The sequence below is a fragment of the Perca fluviatilis genome, chromosome 2, assembly GCF_010015445.1.
Source record: "Perca fluviatilis chromosome 2, GENO_Pfluv_1.0, whole genome shotgun sequence".
Taxonomy (NCBI): domain Eukaryota; kingdom Metazoa; phylum Chordata; class Actinopteri; order Perciformes; family Percidae; genus Perca; species Perca fluviatilis.
This window is the reverse complement of record NC_053113.1, coordinates 7,757,022-7,780,852: the sequence shown is the minus strand read 5'-3', so window position 1 is coordinate 7,780,852 and position 23,831 is coordinate 7,757,022. Positions and strand designations below refer to the sequence as shown.

General features: G+C 41.2%; 1 pseudogene; it reads right to left on the bottom strand.

The window, feature by feature from the left end:
- The window catches only part of LOC120543665, a 47,925-nt pseudogene extending 33,134 nt beyond the window's left edge, over window positions 1-14,791 (bottom strand).
- Between the last annotated feature and the right edge of the window lie 9,040 nt (window positions 14,792-23,831).

Below are 23,831 nucleotides of genomic sequence, written 5' to 3'. Positions count from 1 at the left end.
GTGTGTCCTCAAACCGTGTGTAGGTTTGTCTCCGTTTTGTGTGTGTCCCAGATGTGCGTGTGTCCTGTGTGTGTGTCTCCGTGCGTCTCTTCTGTGTGGTCCACAGGTCTGTGTGTGTCTCCTGTGTGTCTCTTTGTGTGGTCCGTTTGTTTGCCCGTGTGCGTTTGTGTGTTTGTGTGTTTTGTGCGTTTTGCGTTTTAGGTGTGTGCGTTCCTTTTGTGTGTGTATATGCGTTTTTGTGTTTTGTGTGGCGGTTTTAGGTCCTGTGGTTTGTCCTTGGTTTGTGTGTGTTTTAGATGCGTGTGTGTTTTGTGTGTGCGTTTTGCGTGTCCCTTTTTGTGTGTGTGTGTCCCCTTTTTGTGTGTGTGTGTTTGTGCAACTTTGTGCTTTGTGCGTAACTTCTTGCACCCTTTGTGTGTGTGTTTGTGTGTTTGTGTAAAACTGTGTGTGTGCGTTTTGTGTGTGTGTTGTGTTTTTGTGTTTGTGTTGCTGTGTGTCTTTTGTGTGTGTTTGTGTTTGTGTGTGTGTGTGTGTGTGTTTTGTTTGTGTGTGTGTGTGCGTTTGTTTGTGGGTGTTTTGTGTTTTGTGTGTGTGTTTTGTGCGTCTTTTACGTTTTTGTTTTTTTTTTTTTTTTTGTGTGCACGTGTTTCTTTTTTGTGTCCGTGCTTTTTGTGCGTCTTTGTGTGTGTTTGTTTGTTTTTGTGCGTTTTAGCGCGCCCTTTTCTTTTTTTGTTTTTGCTCTTTGGGTTTTTTTTTTTGTGTGTTTTTGTGTGTTTTTGTTTTTGTGTTTGTTTTTGTGTGTGTGTGTATACGTTTGTGTTTTGCTTTAGGTGTGTCCTCCAGGTCTCTTTTTGTGTGCGTGTTTCTTCTGCAGGTGCGTTTTTTTTTGCTGTGCGTTTATGTGCGGTTTGTCCTGGGTGCGTCTTTTGTTGTGCGTTGGTGCGTCTTTAGTGCGTTTGTGTGTGTCTCCCTATCTTGTGTTTCTTTTGTGTGTGTGTGTGTGTTTTTTTGTGCGGTTCTTGTGTGTGCTTTGTGTTTCCCTTTTTTTTGTGTGTGTGTGTTTGTGTGTGTGTGTTTGCGTTTATGTCTTTTTTGTGTGTTCAGCGGTTCTGGTGTGTGTGTGTGTTTGTGTGCGTTTAAGCGTTTAGTGTGTTGTCTGTGTGTGTGTTAGCGTTGGTGTGTGCGTTTGTGTGTGCGTTTGTGTGTGATATGTCTGTGTGTAAAGTCTGTGCGTTTTCTTGTGCGTGTCTCTTCTTGTTTGTCTCTTTTGTGTAAGTGTTTGTGTGTTGCGTCTTCGTATATCCGCTTGCTGTGCGTCTCTCCCGCAGGTCTATATGTGTGTCCTTGTGTTTCCCCTTTTGTGTCTTCGTGTGTGTTGTATGCGTCTTCTCTTATGTGTACGGTCCTGGTGCGGTCCTTTGTGTGTGTGGTCTCCGTAGCCGTCTGTGTGTGTGCGTTTTTTTGCGTGTGTCGGTGTGTGTGTTTGCGGTTTCTTCTTGTGTTTTTTGTGTAAGGTGCGTGTGTGTTTTTGTGTGTGTTTGTCCTTGTTTGTGTGTGTCTGTTTGTGTGTGTTTTTGTGTGTGTTTTTGTGCGTGTGTGTGTGTGTGTGTCTCTCTTTTTGTGTGTGTGTGTGTTGGAAAGTGTGTGGTCGTCTTGTTTGTGTGCGTTTGTGTTGTGTGTGTTTGTTCTTTTGCGGTTCTTTTGTGCGTCTTTTTTGTGTTTTGGTTTTTGTGTGCGGTCTTTGTGCGTCTTTGTGTGGTGTGTGTGGTCTTTTGTGCTATCTCATGTGTGTGTGCGTGTTTCTTTTTAAGCGCCGCCTCTCTGCGTCTTTTTGCGTCTTTGTCCGTGTGTGTGTGTGTGTAAAGGTGGTGCGGTTCTCTGTGTTGTGGTTCTGTGTGTCTTAGGTGGTGGTAGGCACGTCTCTGTGCCTCTGTTCCTTTGTGGTGTGGTGGTTTGTCTCATGTTTGTGTGTGGTCTCTCTTTGTGTGTTGTGTGTGTCTCATGCCTCTTGTGTGTGTGTGTAGGTTCTGCGGGCCCTTGCATGTGTCTGTATGCTGTGTCCAGGCTGTTTGTCTTTGTGTGTCCCCTGTCGTGTGTTGTGTGTGTTTGTTCCCCTAGTGTGTGTGTGTTCTCCTGTGTGTGCGTCTGTGTGTGTGTCTGTGTGTGTGGTGTGTTCTGGTGTGTCCGGTGTGTGTGTGTGTGTCTGTGTGTTTCTGTGTGTAGGTCTGTGTGTTCTCGGTGTGTGTGTGCAGGTGTGTGTGTGTTTCAGGTGTCTGTGTGTGTGTGTAATTCATGTGTCTCTCTCTGTTGCGTAAAGGGCCAATATAGAGGGGTACCGACCTCCCACCGACCTGCCTGTTTTTATTTTTATTTTTATTTTTTTATAATCTCTCATTTTGAAAACTAATCTTAATTAAGTAGTTAATTACTAATGCTAATAATGATTTTACTTTAGAACTCTCCAGAATGATATTTGATTCACTTTCAGGTTCACCGTGGTTATGTTTATCATGTTGGTGTAGTAGCCAATCGGCTGTCTTTCCTGGCTCCAGTTGGCTTCGCCCTACCAGTGCTGAATTTAAGCCAATGTTCCCCGGTTGCTACGCAGAAAAGTACATATTTAGCCAATCATCGTCATCGAATTTTATGGTTATGGGGCTCTGAAAGCATCACCCGCAGTACCAAGATTAGAGCAGTGCATCATGGGACATTTACCTCAGAGTGCGAGTGCAGCATGGCGACGTCGAGTAGCACTTATGTAGTCATGGGAGTTCAGCTAGCCCCAAATTCAGTTAAATCTCTACACCGCTATCCCTTCGAAAGAAGAACATTAGCGGAAAAACTCATCGTAAAAGAACTCGGACCAGACAAGCCAGAAGGGAATATAACCCAACAGGTGCTAGAAAAGGAGAAAAAGCTCCAAGAGAACATTTTCCAGAGGTTGGTTGGATAGAAAGATTTGGCTAACTAGCTGTGTGTACGCCAATACAACCTTCTGCTTGCCTTGCTTACTGTTTAAAACAAGTGCTCGTGATAGCTCGTGGACCCAGACAGGGGTGACAGACCTGAAACATATGTCACAACGCATTAAGAAACATGAGCTGGCAAGAGTGCATGTGGACAACCCTGTGAAGCTAGCCATGCTAGGCCGAATTAGCATAGCCACAGAGCTAGATGAGGGACAATGCATTGCCATAAGAAGGCACAATGAGGAGGTGGACAGGAATCGGCATATTTTGTCAAAGATCATCGATGCCGTGAAGAAACGGAGGGCAATGGGTGAAGAAACGGAGGGCAATGGGTCAAGAAACGGAGGGCAATGGGTGAAGAAACGGAGGGCAATGGGTCAAGAAACGGAGGGCAATGGGTGAAGAAACGGAGGACAAAGGGTGAAGAAACGGAGGGCAATGGGTCAAGAAACGGAGGGCAATGGGTGAAGAAACGGAGGACAAAGGGTGAAGAAACGGAGGGCAATGGGTGAAGAAACGGAGGGCAATGGGTCAAGAAACGGAGGGCAATGGGTGAAGAAACGGAGGGCAATGGGTCAAGAAACGGAGGGCAATGGGTGAAGAAACGGAGGACAAAGGGTGAAGAAACGGAGGGCAATGGGTCAAGAAACGGAGGGCAATGGGTGAAGAAACGGAGGGCAATGGGTGAAGAAACGGAGGACAAAGGGTGAAGAAACGGAGGGCAATGATTGAAGAAACGGAGGGCAATGATTGAAGAAACGGAGGGCAATGATTGAAGAAACACAACAGCATCTGGCAATAGATGTAAGCAGTAAGCAGCAAAACAGAAATTATATTTCTGTTTTCTATTAGCCTATATGTATTTGTGTTTGTTTGCACATTTTTGTATTCTGAATTGTCATTATTAGACATATCTATCTACTGGAGAATGCAGAAATTCTATGATTTTTTTCACATTTATGCTTTTAATAATTAGCCTTACTTGCTCATAACAAAATTGTAACTGCTATGAATATGCTGATTTTATTGTATTGAACTGAGAAATGTGAAAACGTAATGTCTTCTGTGTTTACTTTTCTACAATTATGTATCATTTATCATAATTATGAGCCATGCCAAGGAGAGGTTTTCTTTCACCACCATCTCATCAGTGCCACTCTGCTGCAAGGAGACTTGTTCCCACAACACAGCAGAAAGTTCCCAGATGCAGCACTAGAAACCACGGTGGATGCCTATCCCATGTTGGACAAAGCCAGGCTTAAAACAGAACTGTCCCTGATCTACCAAAATGAGGACTTCAAGGGTTCCAGTGGTGCACTGGCTCTCTTTCAGGTTCTAATGGAAAATAACCTTCAAGACACATTCACTGAAACTGTAAGTCTTCTCAAGATCCTCATCACCACACCAAGACAACAGCAGAATCAGAGAGGTGCTTCTCTACTTTAAAGAGGATAACAACTGTCCTTAGGAACACTATGGCACCAGATCGCTCTGGCTTTGCTCTCTATAGAGAACAAACTCACACGGGACATTCCAGATTTCAACACAAGGGTCAGTGAGAGATTTACACTCAGAAAGATAGACGAGCAAAGTTCCTCTACAAATAAGAGTTCTCCATCCCCTTCACTCACTCACGCTTTGTTTGTTGCTTCTAAGTTCTGAGCTGGATTACTGTGATTCATGCTAGTTAAAATGTTAAAATCATCTTTCTTCTCATACTTGGTGTTCACTTCAAGAATGTTATCCCACCCTCTCTCTGAGAGCCTCTCTCTCCTCTCTCTAGTATCAACACAGACTGTTATCCATTATCCAATTGTCAATGTGTCTGCAGTGAACTTCAAAGATATGAAGTCTACAGCATGGGATTGATTAAAGAACTAGATTGTTGTATTCCCTATTGTAATTTATTGTTGCGCTTGCGCTTTATGTGGACACGGAGCATAATAAACATGCAGCTTGTTCATTATCATTACCTGTGAAACTGTTGATTTCTACATGGCAGTTAAATTAATATAGTCTTTTAGACGACCATTGTATTGACTGGTTTGAGTTATTTTATTGGTATAGGCAAGGGACATGGCGCGCCGCACATATATTTAGGAGGAAGCCACTATACAATCTCACGCCACAATACGCCTGTCATCACCCATGTTTGGTCCTTGCTTTCTCTGATGAAGGGCTAACATGTCTGATCATTAAATGACAGTAGCCGGTAGCCCTAGTCTAAGTGTAGGCCTACTACCTGTGCATCACCTGTGTGGTTGTTTTAAAACAGGCCTCTGCATCAACAGCCTCACAGTGGCTCCTTTTAATTTATTGGCCATCATAATAGAGAATAACAAATATGAGTCTATGTGGAAACATGGAAATCTTACCCACACACCTAAAATGATCATTGGGAATGATTTGGGATCTCCAGCTGGTCACCCCTTAAAAATGTGTGTGTGTGTGTGTGTGTGTATATGTCTCTGTGTGTGTGTGTGTGTGTGTGTGTGTCTGTGTGTGTGTGTGTGTGTGCTGGATCTCCAGCTGGTCACTCTAAAATGCAGGAAATCACATCTACGAACTTCAAACTCTTCTTGAGGGGGAGGACCCCCAGACTACCACTCACAAGACAAACAGCCACATACAATATACCACCCCCACCAGCCACCACTGGGTGTGTTTCTGTGAGTGTCTCTTCTGCAGGTTTATGTGTGTGTGTGTGTGTCTCTGTCTCCTCTTTGTGGGTGTGTGTGTGTGTCGGTCCCTTGTGTGTGTTTTGTGTGCTCTCTCTGCATGTGTTTATGTGTGTGTTTGTGTGTGTGTGCGTGTGCGTGTCTGTTTGGTGTGTGTCTCTTTGTGGTGTGTGTGTGTCTCTGTGTGTGTGTAGCTCTGTGTGTCTCTGGTGTATGTTTGTGTGTGCTCTGTGTTTGTCCTCTGTGTGTCTCTGTGTATGTTTGTGTGTGTGTGTGTGCGGCTCTCCGCGTGTGTTTCTGTGTGTGTGTGTGTCTCTCTGTGTGTATGTGTGTGTGTGTCTCTGTGTGTGTGTCTGTTTCTGTGTGTGTGTGTGTGTGTCTGTGTGTCTGTGTGTGTGTGTCTCTTTTATGTGTTTGGTGTGTGTCTCCTGTGTGTGGGTTTCGTGTGTGTGTCTCTCTTCTTTGTCATTTGTGTGTGTCTGTGTGTGTGTCTGTGTGTGTTTGTGTCTCGGCAGGTGTCTCTGTTTGTGTGTGTGCGCATGTGTGTGTGTTGTGTCTGTTTTTCGTGTGTGTGTCTCTCGTGTCTGTGTGTGTTGTCTCTGTGTGTGTCTGTGTGTGTCTCTCTGTGTGTCTTTGTGTGGGTGTGTGTGTCTATGTATGTCTCTGTGCGTGTGTGTGTACTCGTGTGCTGCGTGTGTGTCTCTCTGTGTGCTGTGTGTGTGTGTGTCTCTGTGTGCTCTGTGTGTGTGTATGTGTGTGTGTGTCTGTGTGTGTCTGTGTTTCTGTGTGTGTGTGTGTGTGTTGTGTGTCTGTGTGTGTGTCTCTGGGTGGTTGTGTGTGTGTGTGTGTGTCCGTGTGTGTGTGTGTCCATGTGTGTATGTGTGTGTCCCCAATGTTGCATGTTTTGGTTATTTGCCCAGTTTGAGTTTTGGCGTGTGTGTTTTTTTTCATTTGGTTTTATTAGTAGATGGGTTGCATGTTTTAAACAGTTATTATTTGCATGGTTTTGGATTTGCTGTTTCTATAAATGTTTGTTGGACTGAGAATTAGGATTATGAGAAGCAGCTGTGATAGCGCTCCACTTGTTAATGAAATGTATTGATTAGTTCTGTTGCATCATTGTTTTTAGTTTTTGTGTTTGTGGATTTTAAATTGATTGATTAAGTCTCTATTTTTCCAGCCAATAAAACAGAAACTCTGGAGAAATTCATCAATGTACTTCAGTCACGTAAAAATGTAAAGAAATCTGGTCTTAAATTGACAGAGATAATGGACATCATCACAACTTTGATTGCACGATACTCGCCTCTACACCTAACCGCACACACGTGTTATGGTACGTGACTGTGATTGGTCCGGTTCGGTCGTGGGCGTTCGTACTCTTACTCTAACGCTATTACAATCAAGATCAATTTGATTGATCCTAATTATTATTTTTTATATTTAACATCAGGCAGAGGAACAACAGGTGAAAATTAGCCTTTGGCCAATTTACAGGGATGTTGATCAATGTGCATTTACCCTGACAATTCGTGAAAAAATAAATCTGACTTAAAACACACACTCACACTTCCTCACACCAGGTTTCAACCTCTGCGGTCCACCATTGTCCATCCTGCAAGAACAAATAATCACAATCAACTTCATACACCTTCAATCAGATCCTTCATTAAACATGAACCAGAGTGCCTTGGTTAGGTGGCAGAGGAACTGTTTTGTCCATCTGTCCATACCTGAGAGTTTCCAGTCTCCAGTTAGGATCCTCAAGTCCTGCACGACAGCACGCCCTACCTGAGTCTCCAGGATGATTATAGGTCAGGTCCAGCTCCCTCAGATGGGAGGGGTTGGACCTCAGAGCTGAGGCCAGAGATATACAGCCTTTCTCTGAGATCATACAGCCTGACAGACTGCACAGAGACACACACACACACACACACACACACACACATACACACACATGAGCATGTTAGATGCATTAAATGCTCATAACAGCAACAAAAGCGGTCACTGATGGAGAATAGTGTTCTGAAGTCTTATAATAAACCTGATCTTTGTATATCCAAAATAAAATGTCTGTTTCATGAACAGAAATAACTATCCTGTACGATATTGCTGCCACATCTAATATCATAAAGAATCATAAAAAGGACTAAAAGAAAAATTGTTACCTCTTACTCAGGTCCAGCTCTCTCAGACTAGAGGATTAGAAGCTGAGAACTGAGGCCAATGTGGTCATTCAATAAGTATTCTATAAAGAAAATAAGACCTGATGAAACAGCTGAACACCAACCTGAGAGTTTCCAGTCTGCAGTTTGGACTCTTCAATCCAGCAGACACCAGCTCCACTCCTAAATCCTGCAGGTCGTTGTTACTCAGGTCCAGCTCTCTCAGACTGGAGGACTGGGAGCTGAGATCTGATGACAGAGCTTTACAGCTTCTCACTGACAGGTTACAGCCACTTAACCTGAAGAGGAATCAGCAACACATAAGAAAACAATAACAAGAAAACATTGTTAGGAAGAAGAAAAACTATATTTAATCTGAATAGTTCTTTGTGCATATACAGAGCTTTGTTGGAGGCTTTGACCACTGGCAGCAGCCTCAGAAGAGCCTCCTCTGAAGCAGAGTATTTCTTCAGGTCAAACACATCCAGATCTTCTTCTGATGACAGCAAGATGAAGACCAGAGCTGACCACTGAGCAGGAGACAGTTTATCTGTGGAGAGACTTCCTGATCTCAGGGACTGTTGGATCTCCTCCACTAGAGAACCATTGTTCAGTTCATTCAGACAGTGGAACAGATTGATGCTTCTCTCTGAAGATAGATTCTCTCTGATCTTCGTCTTGATGTACTCAACTGTTTTCTTGTTTGTATCTGACATACTTCCTGTCTGTGTCAGCAGACCTCGTAGGAGATTCTGATTGGTCTCCAGTGAAAGACCCAGGAGGAAGCGTAGGAACAAGTCCAGGTGTCCATTTGGACTCTGTAAGGCTTTGTCCACAGCTCTCTGGTAGAACTGTGCTGATTTGTCTCTGAAAACGTTAGACAACCAGGTTGTTTTCCGTTTCTCCAATAGCAGATTGATTCCAGACTTGATGAATGTCAGGTGGACATGAAGAGCAGCCAGAAACTCCTGAACACTCAGATGGACGAAGCAGAACACACTGTCCTGGTACAGTCTACTCTCCTCTTTAAAGATCTGTGTGAACATTCCTGAGTATACTGAGGCTTCTCTGATATCAATGCCACACTCTGTCAGGTCTGATTCATAGAAGATCAGGTTGCCTTTCTGCAGCTGCTCAAAAGCCAGTTTTCCCAGAGACTCGATCATCTTGCTAGTGTCTGGACTCCAGTGTGGATCCTTCTCGGCTCCTCCATCATACTTGACATTCTTCCGTTTTGCATGAACCACCAGGAAGTGGATGTATATCTCAGTCAGGGTCTTGGGCAGCTCTCCTCCCTCTCTGGTCTTCAACACATCCTCCAGAACTGTAGCAGTGATCCAGCAGAAGATTGGGATGTGGCACATGATGTGGAGGCTTCGTGATGTCTTGATGTGGGAGATGATTATGTTGGCCTGCTCCTCATCTCTGAATCTCTTCCTGAAGTACTCCTCCTTCTGAGGGTCAGTGAACCCTCTGACCTCTGTCATCATGTCAACACACTCAGGAGGGATCTGATTGGCTGCTGCAGGTCGTGTGGTTATCCAGAGGCGAGCAGAGGGAAGCAGATTCCCCCTGATGAGGTTAGTCAGCAGCACACCCACTGAGGTGGACTCAGTAACATCAGTCAGGATCTCAGTGTTGAGGAAGTCCAGAGGAAGTCGACACTCATCCAGACCATCTAAGATGAATACAACCTGGAACTCTTCAAACCTGTAGATTCCTGCTTCTTTGGTTTCACTAAAGAAGCGATGAACAAGTTCCACCAAGCTGAACACTCTCTCTTTCAGCATATTCAGCTCTCTGAAGGTCATTGTAAATGTGAACTGGATGTCCTGGTTGGCTTTGTCTTCAGCCCAGTCCAGAGTGAACTTCTGTGTTAAGATGGTTTTCCCGATGCCAGCCACTCCTTTAGTCATCACAGTTCTGATTGGTTCATCTCTTCCAGGTGGGGTTTTAAAGATGTCTTCATATCTGATTGTTGTTTCTGGTCTGTCTGGTTTCCAGGATGCTGTTTCAATCTGTCTGACCTCATGTTCATCATTAACCCCTGCAGTCCCTCCATCTGTGAGGTAGATCTCTGTGAACATCTTATTCAGAAGGGATGGGTTTCCAGCTTTAGCAATCCCCTCAAACACACACTGGAACTTCTTTTTTGACTTGGATTTGACTTTTCGCTGGCATGAAGCAAGAATATCTGAAAACATAAAACAATGAAATCAATGAGGTGTTCTTGCAGTTAATGTCTGTGCACATTTCTGTTTTCCTGAAATATATTTAAGAGATTAACTTATTTACAATTACTTATTATTCCTCAACAACAACTGATATGTTTTGTGTCCAAGTCATGAGTCCATGAACTCTGGTCTCCAAAGAAATCTGAAGTTGTATGACTTAATTTACAGAGGGATGGGAATTCATATTTTCCAAGGTGTTTCTCACAGTGGCATCAGTGTGTACAATTGTTAACCAGAAGAGCCAACAAAACACTGCATTGACTGATTTTGTTTCATCAACTTTTTCCTTGGAGACACCTTACATTTTGTGTCTGTCGGTAATTTTTGCTTTGGTAGCTTGTTCTGTTGTTGTAAGCACAATATATACATCTATCTTTGTAGATAAGAGGGAGACATTGGCTACAGAACTGTTTGTTGAAGACATTGTGATATTCATAATACTATGACTTACCTGCAGGTTCTGAGATGGTGTTTGATAAATTCTTGACTAGCTCATTCTGATTCATCTTCACTAAAACTATTCTGGTCACTGTAATAGTGTTTATACTGTAGGTCGATAACATCTGGTCCACTGTCGTCACCCCTGTTTACATTCTTCAGTTTGCTCTTTGGGATTGCTGGGAAGTCTTCAATGGCCCCTTTCTGCCGGAGTACCACTGGAATGTTTTAAAGTCCTCAACTCCCAAATCTTGTAAAGTTCCCAAGACGACCTCTTGAGGTGTCTCCATCTTTGTTCCCTGCAAAGATCCAAAAGATATCAAAAGAACATTGTCAACGTTATAGAAAGTTTTTGGGGTTAAAAATAATCAGATTATCAAAACAGACCAGTTTTGTAAATTGAGATGTGATGATAATTTTTATTAGTTTTAAGTAGAATCAGAAAAATATGATGGTACAAATCTGTGCAAATACAACTTAATAACTCAAGAACATGCATTCATGAACCAAGAATATGGATCAATAAACTTTGCATTCCTCTGACCTTAAAGTAAAGCAGTGGTCAGAAGTACAATCGCCACAACCTGTGACACCAATTATTTTTTTGATCGCTACATAGTAGATAAAATACATAATGTAATTCCTCAATCACCCCATCCTGGGCGGTCTTAGCTATTCCTAGGACTGCGCTCTTATGGACAGAGATCTCAGATATTGTTCCTGGAATTTGATGGAGCCACTGTCCCAGTTTGGGCGTTAGAGATTACCACTGGAACCACCGTTGCCTTCGATTTACACATCTTTTCTAGATCTTCTCTAAGCCCTCGCTGTTTGCCAGGCATCTGTGTTCCTTCTTCTTGATGTTGCTGTCAGTGGTGTGACTGTTCTTTGGCGGGGTGAAAATGTTCCACCAAAACAAATTCCTTCCAGAGACTATTTTGCAGAGCCACTGTCGCTGCGTCAGGAGCTTAGCGCCGCCCAAGACGATTGTAATTGGTTTAAAGAAATGCAAACATCCCTTGACCATTTTTTCTCCTATCCAGGAGTGTATGCTCCTATTGCCAGACCTTCTTCTGCAGCGCTGTGGAGATAGGTCTGGCAATGTGAGACTACATTTTCCTGTGTGGCGTGTCGGAGTTAGCAAGCTAACCTTAGCCAACTAACAAGTCATCTACTACCTGGCTGGTTCCGCCGTGTTTTTATGATTTCCAGTGAGGGTCGATTCTTGACCATCACTGGATGAGCCCTGACCGGGATTTGAACCCTAATCTCCACTGCACTCTGCACACATTATGTGATTGGTCGCACTGACGGAGCATAATTCCTATTAAATAGACTGCACATAGACTGAATGTGTTTTAACAGCATTTCCATGACTATGATTAAATTGACTACTCAGTTTGTTAAACCTGCTTTCTGAAACGGGGCCCTGGAAACAACCTGTAACACATTTAGAATATTAACATAGAAAACTGAAATTACAGATTATTGCGTAATCAATACATTTGAATAATGTATAAATAATACACTTTAATGGGCTTCCTACTAACCCTAACAAGGTCAAAAGCTGTTGGATGTTTTTTGCTGTACTGTAAGACTGATATTACTGTACTTATACTTAATAAAACCCTTGAACCCACTGTTGAGTTCTAGTACTTTCCCCAGTAACAAGTAGTGAAAGGGATTACAATTTCCAAGCAGTAATTATTTTACAGTTTTTAATCCAAGGAACGGCTAAACAAGCAAAAGTAATAAAATATTATAATAAATAACCTAACTAATTACTTTGTTTAAGGAGTAATAACTCACCCACTTCTTCTAAACATTACATACTTATAATTCCAATATGCATCTTGGAAACTACTTTGCACTATTAGTTATAGCACTTTACATCCCACTCCATGTGAACATGTCTTGATATTATGTCTTTTTTGTATATTTGTATTTTTGTATATTATGTTCATATGTGCCTATATGTATATTGTTGTTTCTATAGGCGTTCTACAGTAGGCTATGTGTCTATATTACTATTTGTATGCTGAATATTTACTACTAAATGTCTATTTGTTGAATGTATAGAGAGTAAACACCTACCAAAGTCAAATTCCTTGTGTATGTAAGTACACTATCTCACAAAAGTGAGTACACCCCTCACATTTTAGTAAATATTTCCACTGTTATGTCTACAAAATTATTTTAGATATAGTATAAGTTCAAGTTTAAGTCACCACTACGTCTGGTCAAAATATTGACTGAGTATCTCAGAATATATACTAAGAATCTCAAAGTAATGATAAAATGTAAAATATTGCTTTAAAATCTCAATATATTGACTTAGTATCTCAATATATTGACTTATCCCAAAAATTGACTTAGTATCTCAATATACTGACTTAGTAACTCAGAATATTGACTAAGAATCTCAAACCAATGAGAACATTTAAAATATTGACTTACAATCTCAATAAATTGACTCAACATCTCAAAGTATCGACTTAGTATCTCAATATATTGACTTAGTAACTTAGAATATTGACTAGGAATCTGAAAGTAATGACAAACTTTAAAATATTGACTTACAATCTCAATATATTACCTTCTGCACACTGGCGTGCAACATATTACTTTGTATTATGAGTCTGGAGATCCTTTTTTCTTGTTGAAGGGGAAATCTATTGTTGGGACACGTTTGTTTCTACCGTTTCAACTGAATTTTATTAATGCTAATAGTGTTTGGATGCTTTCAACGGTTTGTTAAAATTCTGCATTAGCAAAACAATTTTCTTTATATAAAATGATGACTCTTTACCCCGGACAAGTGAAAGTAAATGTACTTGTCCGAAGGACAAGTGCCTCAAAAGTTAATGTCAAGCCCTGTTAAAGGCCAGTTATTTCATGGATCCAGGATACTATGCATCCTGATAAAGTTCCCTTGGTCTTTGGAATTAAAATAAAAAATGTAAATAGCCCCACATACCTCACCACATACCCTTCACCATACCCCCACATCATCACATACCCTTCACCATTATGGTGACATAAAATTGGTTGAAAGTGGCTTTAGTTTGATGACATGTTGAAGAATGTTAACTATTTTCCATTGACTGTTAATGTACACTTTATATATGAGGAATATACTTTAGGCATGCAGTACATATCTTATATCTAATTTGTATATAATTTGTACAAAAACTGCACTAAAGGAAGCAGCATACTCAAACAAAGATGCAGAGTATAGCAATATTCTAAAGATTTTTACATCATCACTACACCTATTTTAACACACACAAGTTAAAGTTAAGTTAAAGTGATGGCTACACTGAATCATTTTGTGTATTTATCAACATGTGCATAAGCAATCTTAACTAGTCGTTTTGGTGTCTAAGCTTAACTGTGGTTGGAGATGTTGATCAGTTGCCCACACCTTGTTTTCACCGCAGCAGTTTCCTAGTCCTAATCCTCGCCCGTCTGTGACCTTCCCCTCCACATCTCTAAGAGCCCTGACACACCCTAAAGGCCTTTTTATAGTCGTGCGGCGAATCGATCGACCCTACGCTGTAGCCTGACGTGCACCTCGCGAAAAATGTAACTACACGTCGCAGCGACGCACGTAGCTCGGCCGTGGCTTAGTAGTGTTGCATTTTCCCCTGACTCATTTCCTGGTTCTCCTTCTCCATCTACAACATGAGATCAAGGAGAGGGTTAACTTCTCCTGCTCCAGATCTCCCACCGTGGTCAGAAAGAACAGGGGAGACACTTTGTTTCTCTCACTAGGACTCTAGAGTCGCTACTTGCTCCGAAGATAATCGCCGGCACTCCCTCTACCACCCACACACACACACACACACACACACACACACACACACACACACACACACACACACACACACACACACACACACACACACACACACACACACACACACACACACAGACCCTCACACACACACACACTAGCGCACAAGTATAAACATCAGGCGCGCTTTTAAGGCTACGGCGAGCTCTGGGTGGAGCCTCCGCACCAACTGTAAAACGGCCTTAAATCACACTGACTCATCTTTCTCATTCAGAGCAACTCTTTATCTGGACTTCTCTCTGCTGGCTGCTCACACAGGCAACCATCTCGGATTAACAGCTTTAAACAGTCACACTATCACAGTCAATTCAACCGTTTCTCCAAGAACAACAATCAATGACATCATCTCAACCAATCATAGCTCCACTTACTGGAGCTTCAACTTCATCAGACGAAGTGAAGCGGCGCTCCTTATCCCTCAGTCAGAGAGTGTAGGCTCGTTGGAGATGAGCTGCTCCTCGCCTGTAAAGTAGACGAGAGCGGGGGGGCAGCAGCCGGGGGGCGGGGACAAAATATCCGCTCTCAAGTCGGACAGTTTCCAGCTGATTCCAGCAGCCTTCAGGCTGAACAGGAAGTGACACAAACACTGTGGTCCGTTCGGGTCCGATTCCGGTTTAATAAAATGTTATCAGACCCATATATCAGCTCCTACACAGTCTCCAGTTGTTTTTATTATGACAGAGTAGCTGTCAGAATTCTCTACATGCGATCTGTTGCTGATTTTAATCACCAACAGACTGTAGATGATCAGTAACCTGAACAGATTTAGTCTCTCTGACTTCTAAACATAACTATCAGCCTCACAACATGTGTTCTGTACACAATAAGCTTTTAAATCAGACAAATAACAGTTAAAATCCCTCCGATTCAAAATCAATAAAAAGTTTATATAAAACGTCATCATGTTGAGTCGATTCTGAACCAATAAGCTGTTAGATCAGCTGAGAGGCCGGGCGTCCCCAGCATGCACTGGGTCCGCCTTCGTCCGTCGGCTCTGCAGTTGGTGAAATCGCCGGTGATCGATTCTGCGCAGATCTGGCTCATCTCCGAACAAGCCTTGTGTGTCATCAAAATGAAACTTCCTCACAGCTGAAACGGAAGTCTTTCAGCATTAGGCTCGTTCGAGATGAGCCAGATCTGCGGCAGAATCGATCACCGGCGATCACCGCAATGCATGCCGGATGAGACACAGCAGCATCTACTGATGGACTGTTACAGAGCTAAAGAGGTCTGGGACAAATTAGGAGTGTATGGTCTAAATGCTTTCATATAAGTCTGTGATGTACTGTATTGTTGACGACCTCTACCAGAGAAACAAAAGGAACTGTTAAAAATAATCATATGTATTGTATGCATGAAGTTGTGGAAAACAAGATGCTCATAAACAGCGCACATATGTACAAACAAGTGCTCGCTGAGATCAGGAGAAGAAGAACTATGGACAGAAAACAGCTCCTTCCTTGGGACACTTTGAACCTGTGAACTACAGCACTTTATAAAAGACTCTATATGCACTTTATAAAAGACTCTATATGCACTTTATAAAAAACTCTATATACACTTTATAAAAGACTCTATATGCACTTTATAAAAGACTCTATATACACGTTATAAAAGACTCTATATGCACTTTATAAAAAGACTCTATATGCACTTTATAAAAGACTCTATATACACTTTATAAAAGAGCTCTATATACACTTTATAAAAGACTCTATATGCACTTTATAAAAGACTCTATATAAACACTTTATAAAAGACTCTATATGCACTTGTGGGACACTAGGAATAGGTAGTATTATTTGGTTTGCACATTTTGTTTTATTAGTTACATTTTTGTAATTCTTGTATTGTTTATATTGATGTCATGTAGCCTACTATATGTTTAAATGTAGGCCTATAAATTGTAATTTGTAAAAACTTAATAAAGCTCTTTATAAAAAAAGAAAAAAGGAAGGGCCAGGAGCGGGGATTGAAAACGCACCTGCCCTCGTTCACTTTCAGCCCAAACTATCATGGATTTACCGTTCAACTTATAGGCTTAGTGCTATGATGAGGGTGAGAGGAAGAGCCAGAGAAAAGGCAAAGACAGAGAAATATCAGATGAGGTACAGGATATATATAGACAGAGGCTGAGCTTCTTTATGTTCTTTAGAACACAAATCAGTTTTAAGTCTGTTTAATTATTTATACGATCCGCAAACAAGGCAACCAAAAATGTTGGAAAAAAGACGACAAAAACATGGAGAAAAAAAAAGAGACAATAAGTCTGAAAAAAGACGACAAAAAGACACCGACTGTAAAGGGCCGTCCACAGAGTGATAACTATAACGATGTGAGCATTCACATTGCTGAACGATAATAATAATATACAGCAGACTCTGCCACGTACGATTACAGGAATGTCTGTAGTAATGTCCTACAGATTTGTGAATTCAGGTACATTTTAGGAACCAATGAAGTCCCCCGGTGGTCCCTGGAACCGAAAACAGAGCGGGCGGGGTCAGATCTGTGCAGAGCTCAAACTAAGATGGATTCTGATTGGCTGTCAGTGTCTCTCTCCGCCATGTCATGTTGTAAACATAGATGGATTCTGATTGACATCTTTTTAAGACTATATATTTATAGTTATCGTTCTTGGTGTGGACAGCTCTTAAGTTAAGGTGACCAGGGGCTTCATGTATAAAAGACTGCACAGCTTTCATACCAGAAGATGGCGTATGGCCAAAACTTGAAAAGTTCCCTGCGCACAGAAATATTCACATCTATAAAACCGTTCGTACGCCAGGTCCTGCACACCTTTCCTTTATAAATCACAATCAACATGAATGAGTGACCGACCCCACCTTGCCTCCTCACATAAATTAATATGGAAATTACTATAAATGAGCCCCCGACATCATTCTTTGTCCAATCACAACGGGTCATCCTACTGCAGATGAAAAAAACAAACTTCACCGACTGAGGTTGAGGTGCTGATCAACGGAGGTAGAGGCGAGACATTTTTTTCCGTTCGGAGGATTATCATCTCGGATAAGCAATAAAAGAACATGCCCAGAATGCCAAATGGTGACTGGGCGGTGAATGCACCAAACCATGGCAGAAATAATAAAAAACAATGTTTAATGTTGAAGTGTGAATGAAAGAGAGCAGTAGCACGCCCCACACCAGTTACAGAACAACATGCATCTCAGTGTCAGTCCAAATTATACAAAATAAGCAGTTTGAACTCACTGATGTAATCCAAATTATTTATTTTCTACGTGTTAGTATGCTCAGTGAAACTGAGTCCAGCGCGAGGAGGCCAGACTCAGAGGAGGAAGAAACTGAGTCCAGCGCGAGGGAGGCCAACTCAGAGGAGAGGAGAGGTTAGTGAGGCCAGACTCAGAGGAGGAGAGGTTAATGAGGCCAGCGTCTCCACGGTGATGGCTGAGCCCGCGCATGGATGAAATAGTAAATAGTACTACAGTAACAGAAATATGTGCAGAATCAAGACAGTCAAAGCGGCCCAGTGTTTGGTGGACCGGGTACACCTTGTTCACTTAATAGCCTACAAATCATCCACAGGATCAACTACACATCACATGAGTTAGCCCCCCAACACAGTGTTTGTTCCTGGGGAGATGGATCTGTGCGTCCTGCCTCCTGTGCACCATGGATGTCTGAGCCTTCGCAACTACGAACTCACAGACACTACTGCATTTTGCGTGCGATCTTTTTGATGTCAGTAAGATATTTCATCTATGGGAAATACAGAGGATGACTGAAAGTATTTTCTAAGTGGATTCATCATTTATTTCCCGTCCTCATGTTTAACAGAGATTAAGTAGCCTGCAAATTAAACAGTTGATAGTGTGAAAGATGTGAAACATTTTCCACATAATATGATCAAACTTTTATGGAGTATCAGCGGATATAATTATGTTTTTTCATGGACAACGTCACAAGCGTATGCCAGTAACTGTAGTGGAAACTTTATTTTGTAATGTTCCGTAATTTTTGGCACTTTTCCGTTAGAATTTGCCACATTACAGAGCCAGAAAAGACTTTGCGGATGGCCCGCACATTCTCACGTCAAGTTAAGTTTTTATACATCACAAAGTGTCGAAAAACATGTTCATACATGAGACCCCAGGTGTATTCAAACCCATTAATGATGGCTGCATTCCACTTAGGAGACTTTTATGTAAATAATCAGGACTTTTAGCGTGTAATAGAGACAGTATATCTCCACCAGACTCCATGTAAATAATCAGGACTTTTAGTGTGTATAGAGCCAGCATATCTCCACCAGACTCCATGTAAATAATCAGGACTTTTAGTGTGTATAGAGCCAGCATATCTCCACCAGACTCCATGTAAATAATCAGGACTTTTAGTGTGTATAGAGCCAGCATATCTCCACCAGACTCCATGTAAATAATCAGGACTTTTAGTGTGTATAGAGCCCGGCATATCTCCACCAGACTCCATGTAAATAATTCGGACTTTTAGTGTGTATAGAGCCAGCATATCTCCACCAGACTCCATGTAAATAATCAGGACTTTTAGTGTGTATAGAGCCAGCATATCTCCACCGAACTCCATGTAAATAATCAGGACTTTTAGTGTGTATAGAGCCAGCATATCTCCACCAGACTCCATGTAAATAATCAGGACTTTTAGTGTGTATAGAGTCAGCATATCTCCACCAGACTCCATGTAAATAATCAGGACTTTTAGTGTGTATAGAGCCAGCATATCTCCACCAGACTCCATGTAAATAATCAGGACTTTTAGCGTGTATAGAGCCAGCATATCTCCACCAGACTCCATGTAAATAATCAGGACTTTTAGCGTGTATAGAGCCAGCATATCTCCACCAGACTCCATGTAAATAATCAGGACTTTTAGCGTGTATAGAGCCAGCATATCTCCACATGTAAATGGGTGAATTAAGGGTTTATTTCAACCAAACCAGAGTGGTGATTGTTGGAAAAGTGGAAAGATGAACGAAGACGGCTTTTGAAAGTTTTATTTAGTTTCTGTCCACTTTGAATGAAGTGTGTTTTTACGATGATAAAAGTCCTGATTATTTACGGCGCCTGGTGGAGTCGTGAGAACAAGTGCTGTTTTTATTACAGAACTGTCTTCTACTATCCAGTTTGACAGCGAGTTATAACGGCAATAAGAACATAAATAAACTACTTTAAAGTAGATTTTTGGAGGGGTATGGAATCGGTACTCGCCAACACAGACGCCAGCGTTTCCAGGCGGCATATCCGGAGCGTCCACGGTGCCGGTACCGGTACACCGGAACATTTCTAAGTTTTATCTACAAACCAAACTTCATTTGGACTTCTCATTCAGAACTTTTCATCAATTTTAAGAGATAAACTGACATCAACCTTCACTACGGATGTGAAGAAGAGAGAAATGAAGAAGAAGAAAAAAAAGCGACAGAAACTTTGAAAAAAGGGGTCAAATAATCTCATCTAGTTTGCTTTTATAAATGTGTGTGTGTGTGTGTGTGTGTCTGTGTGTGTTTGTGTGTGTCTGTCTGTGTGTGTTTGTGTGTTTTTGTGTGTCTGTGTGTGTGTGTGTCTGTGTGTGTCTGTGTGTGTTTGTGTGTGTCTGTCTGTGTGTGTTTGTGTGGTTTTGTGTCTGTGTGTGTTTGTGTGTGTGTGTGTGTGTGTGTGTGTGTCTGTGTGTGGGTTTGTGTGGGAGGAGAGAGAGACAGAGAGAGAGACAGAGAGAGACAGGGAGAGAGAGACAGAGAGAGACAGAGAGAGAGACAGGAGAGACAGAGAGACAGAGAGAGACAGAGAGAGAGAGAGAGAGACAGAGAGAGACAGAGAGAGAGACAGGGAGAGAGAGAGAGAGACAGAGAGAGACAGAGGAGATAGAGACAGAGAGAGAGAGAGAGAAAGACAAGGAGAAAGAGACAGGGGAGACAGAGAGAGAGGAGAGAGAGAGAGACGAAACAGAAAAAACAAATATATGACTAAACCGTCTCAGTAAATCTGAATCTTGTGTGAAGGAGAAATCCTCAGAAGAACTAAAGGAACTACAAAACAATCTTCCGTTTTTCTATTCTCTCTCTCTCATCCCCACAGTGAACCATTTTGGAGCCCAACAGCTGACCCATCACCAACAACATGAACACCATTTCTTTCTTCACCTCTTTCTCTCTCTCTCTCTTTTTTCGTGTGTTTCTTTAAAGCTGTTGATGACATAATAAGAAAACATAAGAAAGGAAACAAGAGATCAACACACAACTCAAGATCAAGATGGAAACAGACAAACGAGAGCTCCGGTACACAAAGAGGCTGGCTCTTCTCCTCCCCACTGGAGGTTATATATACTGTATGTATATGGGTAATTCTTCAACTATGGTACTTTTGAGCTAGACATTTTCAGAAAATAAAAACATTTCTACAAACAGTTTTATAGTATCAGTTGGTTTCTCAATAGAAACCTTCCCTGAAGTTGGCTGTGCTGATTTGTATGGAATAATATATATTTTTTTACCATTTTTATCTGACAGTCCAAGGAAAACGGTAATTTCCATCACATAATAAAACATGTGTTTTAAGAGAAAATAATTAAATATCTTCTGTTATAAATATATTTGATTAAATAGCACACACATCTCTGTTCAAATTTGTAATTTATTTATTTTTCAGAAATTTCACTGTAAGGATTTTACAATGTTTACACTAAAAAACACCTAAAACTAGGTCACTGGAACATTTCATTTACTTATCATAGCTCAAAATCATGTATTTCTCAAAGTGTATACACATATCTTACCCTTAACTGCACAATTGTCAACACCACTGAATATAGTTGGTTTGATTGTATGTTTTTATATGTTTTACTTTAAAATATGTGTTGTGGTGGAAATGACATGGCGTGGTGGAAGAGACAGTGTGTGCGCGGAAATGACATAGATAGTCAACGTCCAATTAAAAAACTATTTTTCTTCTACTCTATGTGGTGAACCAAAGCAAATCAATAAGCAACAGCATTAGTGAACAAAAACATATCACCCATATTTTTATTAAAAAAAAGCAATCCAAAAATGTAAAACATGAATTTGTGTTAAAAATCAGCAAATAATTTCTTCACTGTTTTCTACATGCTGAACTACAGCAAACTAAGTACGAACTAAGCGAAACTAGAGCAAATATAACCATTTGAATATAATGTTGAATAACAGATAAAATAGGCAATATATTTTGAAATTGCAAATTTATATGCTATATGCCTACGCTGAACCACAGCAAACCCTCTGTACTTAAAGGGGTGATAGAATGCAATACCGATTTTACCTTGTCATAGTTGAATAACAACAGTTTGGTGGGTAAATAGGACATACTTAGAACCTCAAAATCCCATTGACACCCCTTTACTATGAAAATCTCACAATTTGAAACTGCCTCTGAAAAAGGCAAATCTCAACAAAGCTCATAGTTGACGTCAACTATGTGGCTCCTCCTTATTTGGCTCTAGTCTCTAGTCTTTGTCACACCCCAACATTTACATAGACTACACCACTGACTAGGGGTGGGGAAAAAAATCGATATAGCATAGTTTAGCGATATGTTTCGCTGGCAATACTGTATCGATACACAGGCAACAAGTATCGATATTTTATGATATATGTTTTGGTCAGTCTGTCTGCTTGACAATCACATTTTGCAGCAATAAAATTGAAGTGAGATGAACAAACAGAGAAATGTATATTTTTAGATAAAACAGATGTTGACAAAACTGTCCTTTCGGGACATCATTTTAAATTGGGAAAAACTGCGAAGTTGGGAAAAAAGGTAATACATTGCAATATATTGCAGAATATTGCAATATGTTTAAAATCGAAATAATATCGTATCGTGCCGAAAGTATCGTTGATGATATCGTATAGTGAGGCCTCTGGTGATTCCCACCTACCACTGACCTGAGATCAGGTAGTCAGGTCGCATGAGATCTCAGAAATTTTATACATTGTTCGTCTGCTATTTAATAACAAATTCACTTCTGATACTTTTCTATGTGAGAAATCAACTATGTAGAGGTCCAATATGTGCTGTTTTATGAAAATTGGTGGCTAATTGCAAATTTTGTCCGACTTTGTCGGAGTTCAGCAGGAGCTCAGCTAGCTAACGCACGCAGCGCGCCAGTGCTGCCCCGCCGCCGGCGTGTCCATCTTCACAGATGGATCTTTGTCACGGGTTTCTGGGTTTACTGGACTACCAAATGCCGAGGCCCTGACAGAGCTCCAGGGCCAGCAGCTATCCGTGATCTTTACCCATATGATTGAAGGGACGCTAGCAGCTAACGAAACCCCCTCAAATTCACAAAAATTGAAATCAGACACAAGCGTTAGCTTTGTAAGACCTTAGGGTATCTGTGATATACATGCCGGTATGAAATTCAAACTGTAAATATACAATAGTTATTCTGGCAGCTGGTAGCCAGCTAGCTCTGCGGAGCCCGAGCCCCGTTAGTCCAGTAACCCAGAAACGGAGACTTCGCCCTGGGTATGAAGCCCAGCAGGGGCAGACTGTGTGGAGCTCCTGAAGTCAGACACATCTTACCAAATTTGCAATTAGCCATCAATTTTCATAAAACGGCCCATATATGTGCTTCATATAGTTGATTTCTGCGCATAAAAAAGTCTCAGAAGTGAATTTAATAATGAAAATAGCAGACAAACAATGTATAACTTTGCAGTGTCTGAAATATTAGACTTGCGTCCCGTCTCCAATGTATGTGTATGTGGTTCCTCAACCAATCAGCGCAGCTCATCCAGATCTTCAGGCGCTACCATATTTTGAAGAAAAGCTGTGTGCTCTGAATAGACATTCTACAGGGATGCATAACGGCCAAAAGAATAGCACCTGGGACATTTTCAGCCCAACCCATGTTAACATACCCTATTAGGAGACCTTAATGAACAGTGTGAAATACCCTATATAATCATTCTATCACCTCTTTATACGTTACTGTCGTGTGTTATGCGTCAAATCCATGTATTGTCAAACGTAATCATGTGGAATAACAAGTTGAATCTGACTAAATAGACATTGTATTTGCTAAATACTGTATCTGTCAAACTTGCATATGGGCCAGAGGTTCAGTTATGTTTTATTTAACTGTTTTTGAATATAAATGTTTTTAGTTTTAGTATTATAGCCCAAATAATTTTGTTTTTTTGCATGAACAATGTCATTTCCACCACCACCTGTCTTTACCACCACAATGAACACCGTGGTGGAAATGACTGTGGTGGAAATGACATTTCCCCTTACTCTAAAATCTCATGCTATGTTAGCCTGCTAATATTAGTTTTAGAGTTAGCATTAAATATACACAAATTACACATTATTAAATTAAACTTATCCAGTTATTTTCGGTCCACGCGTGAAATATGAGCGGTTTGGAAATGATGACCAATAAACATACTCTCAGTTTTACTCATATTTACCTTGATTTTTATAATTTTTATT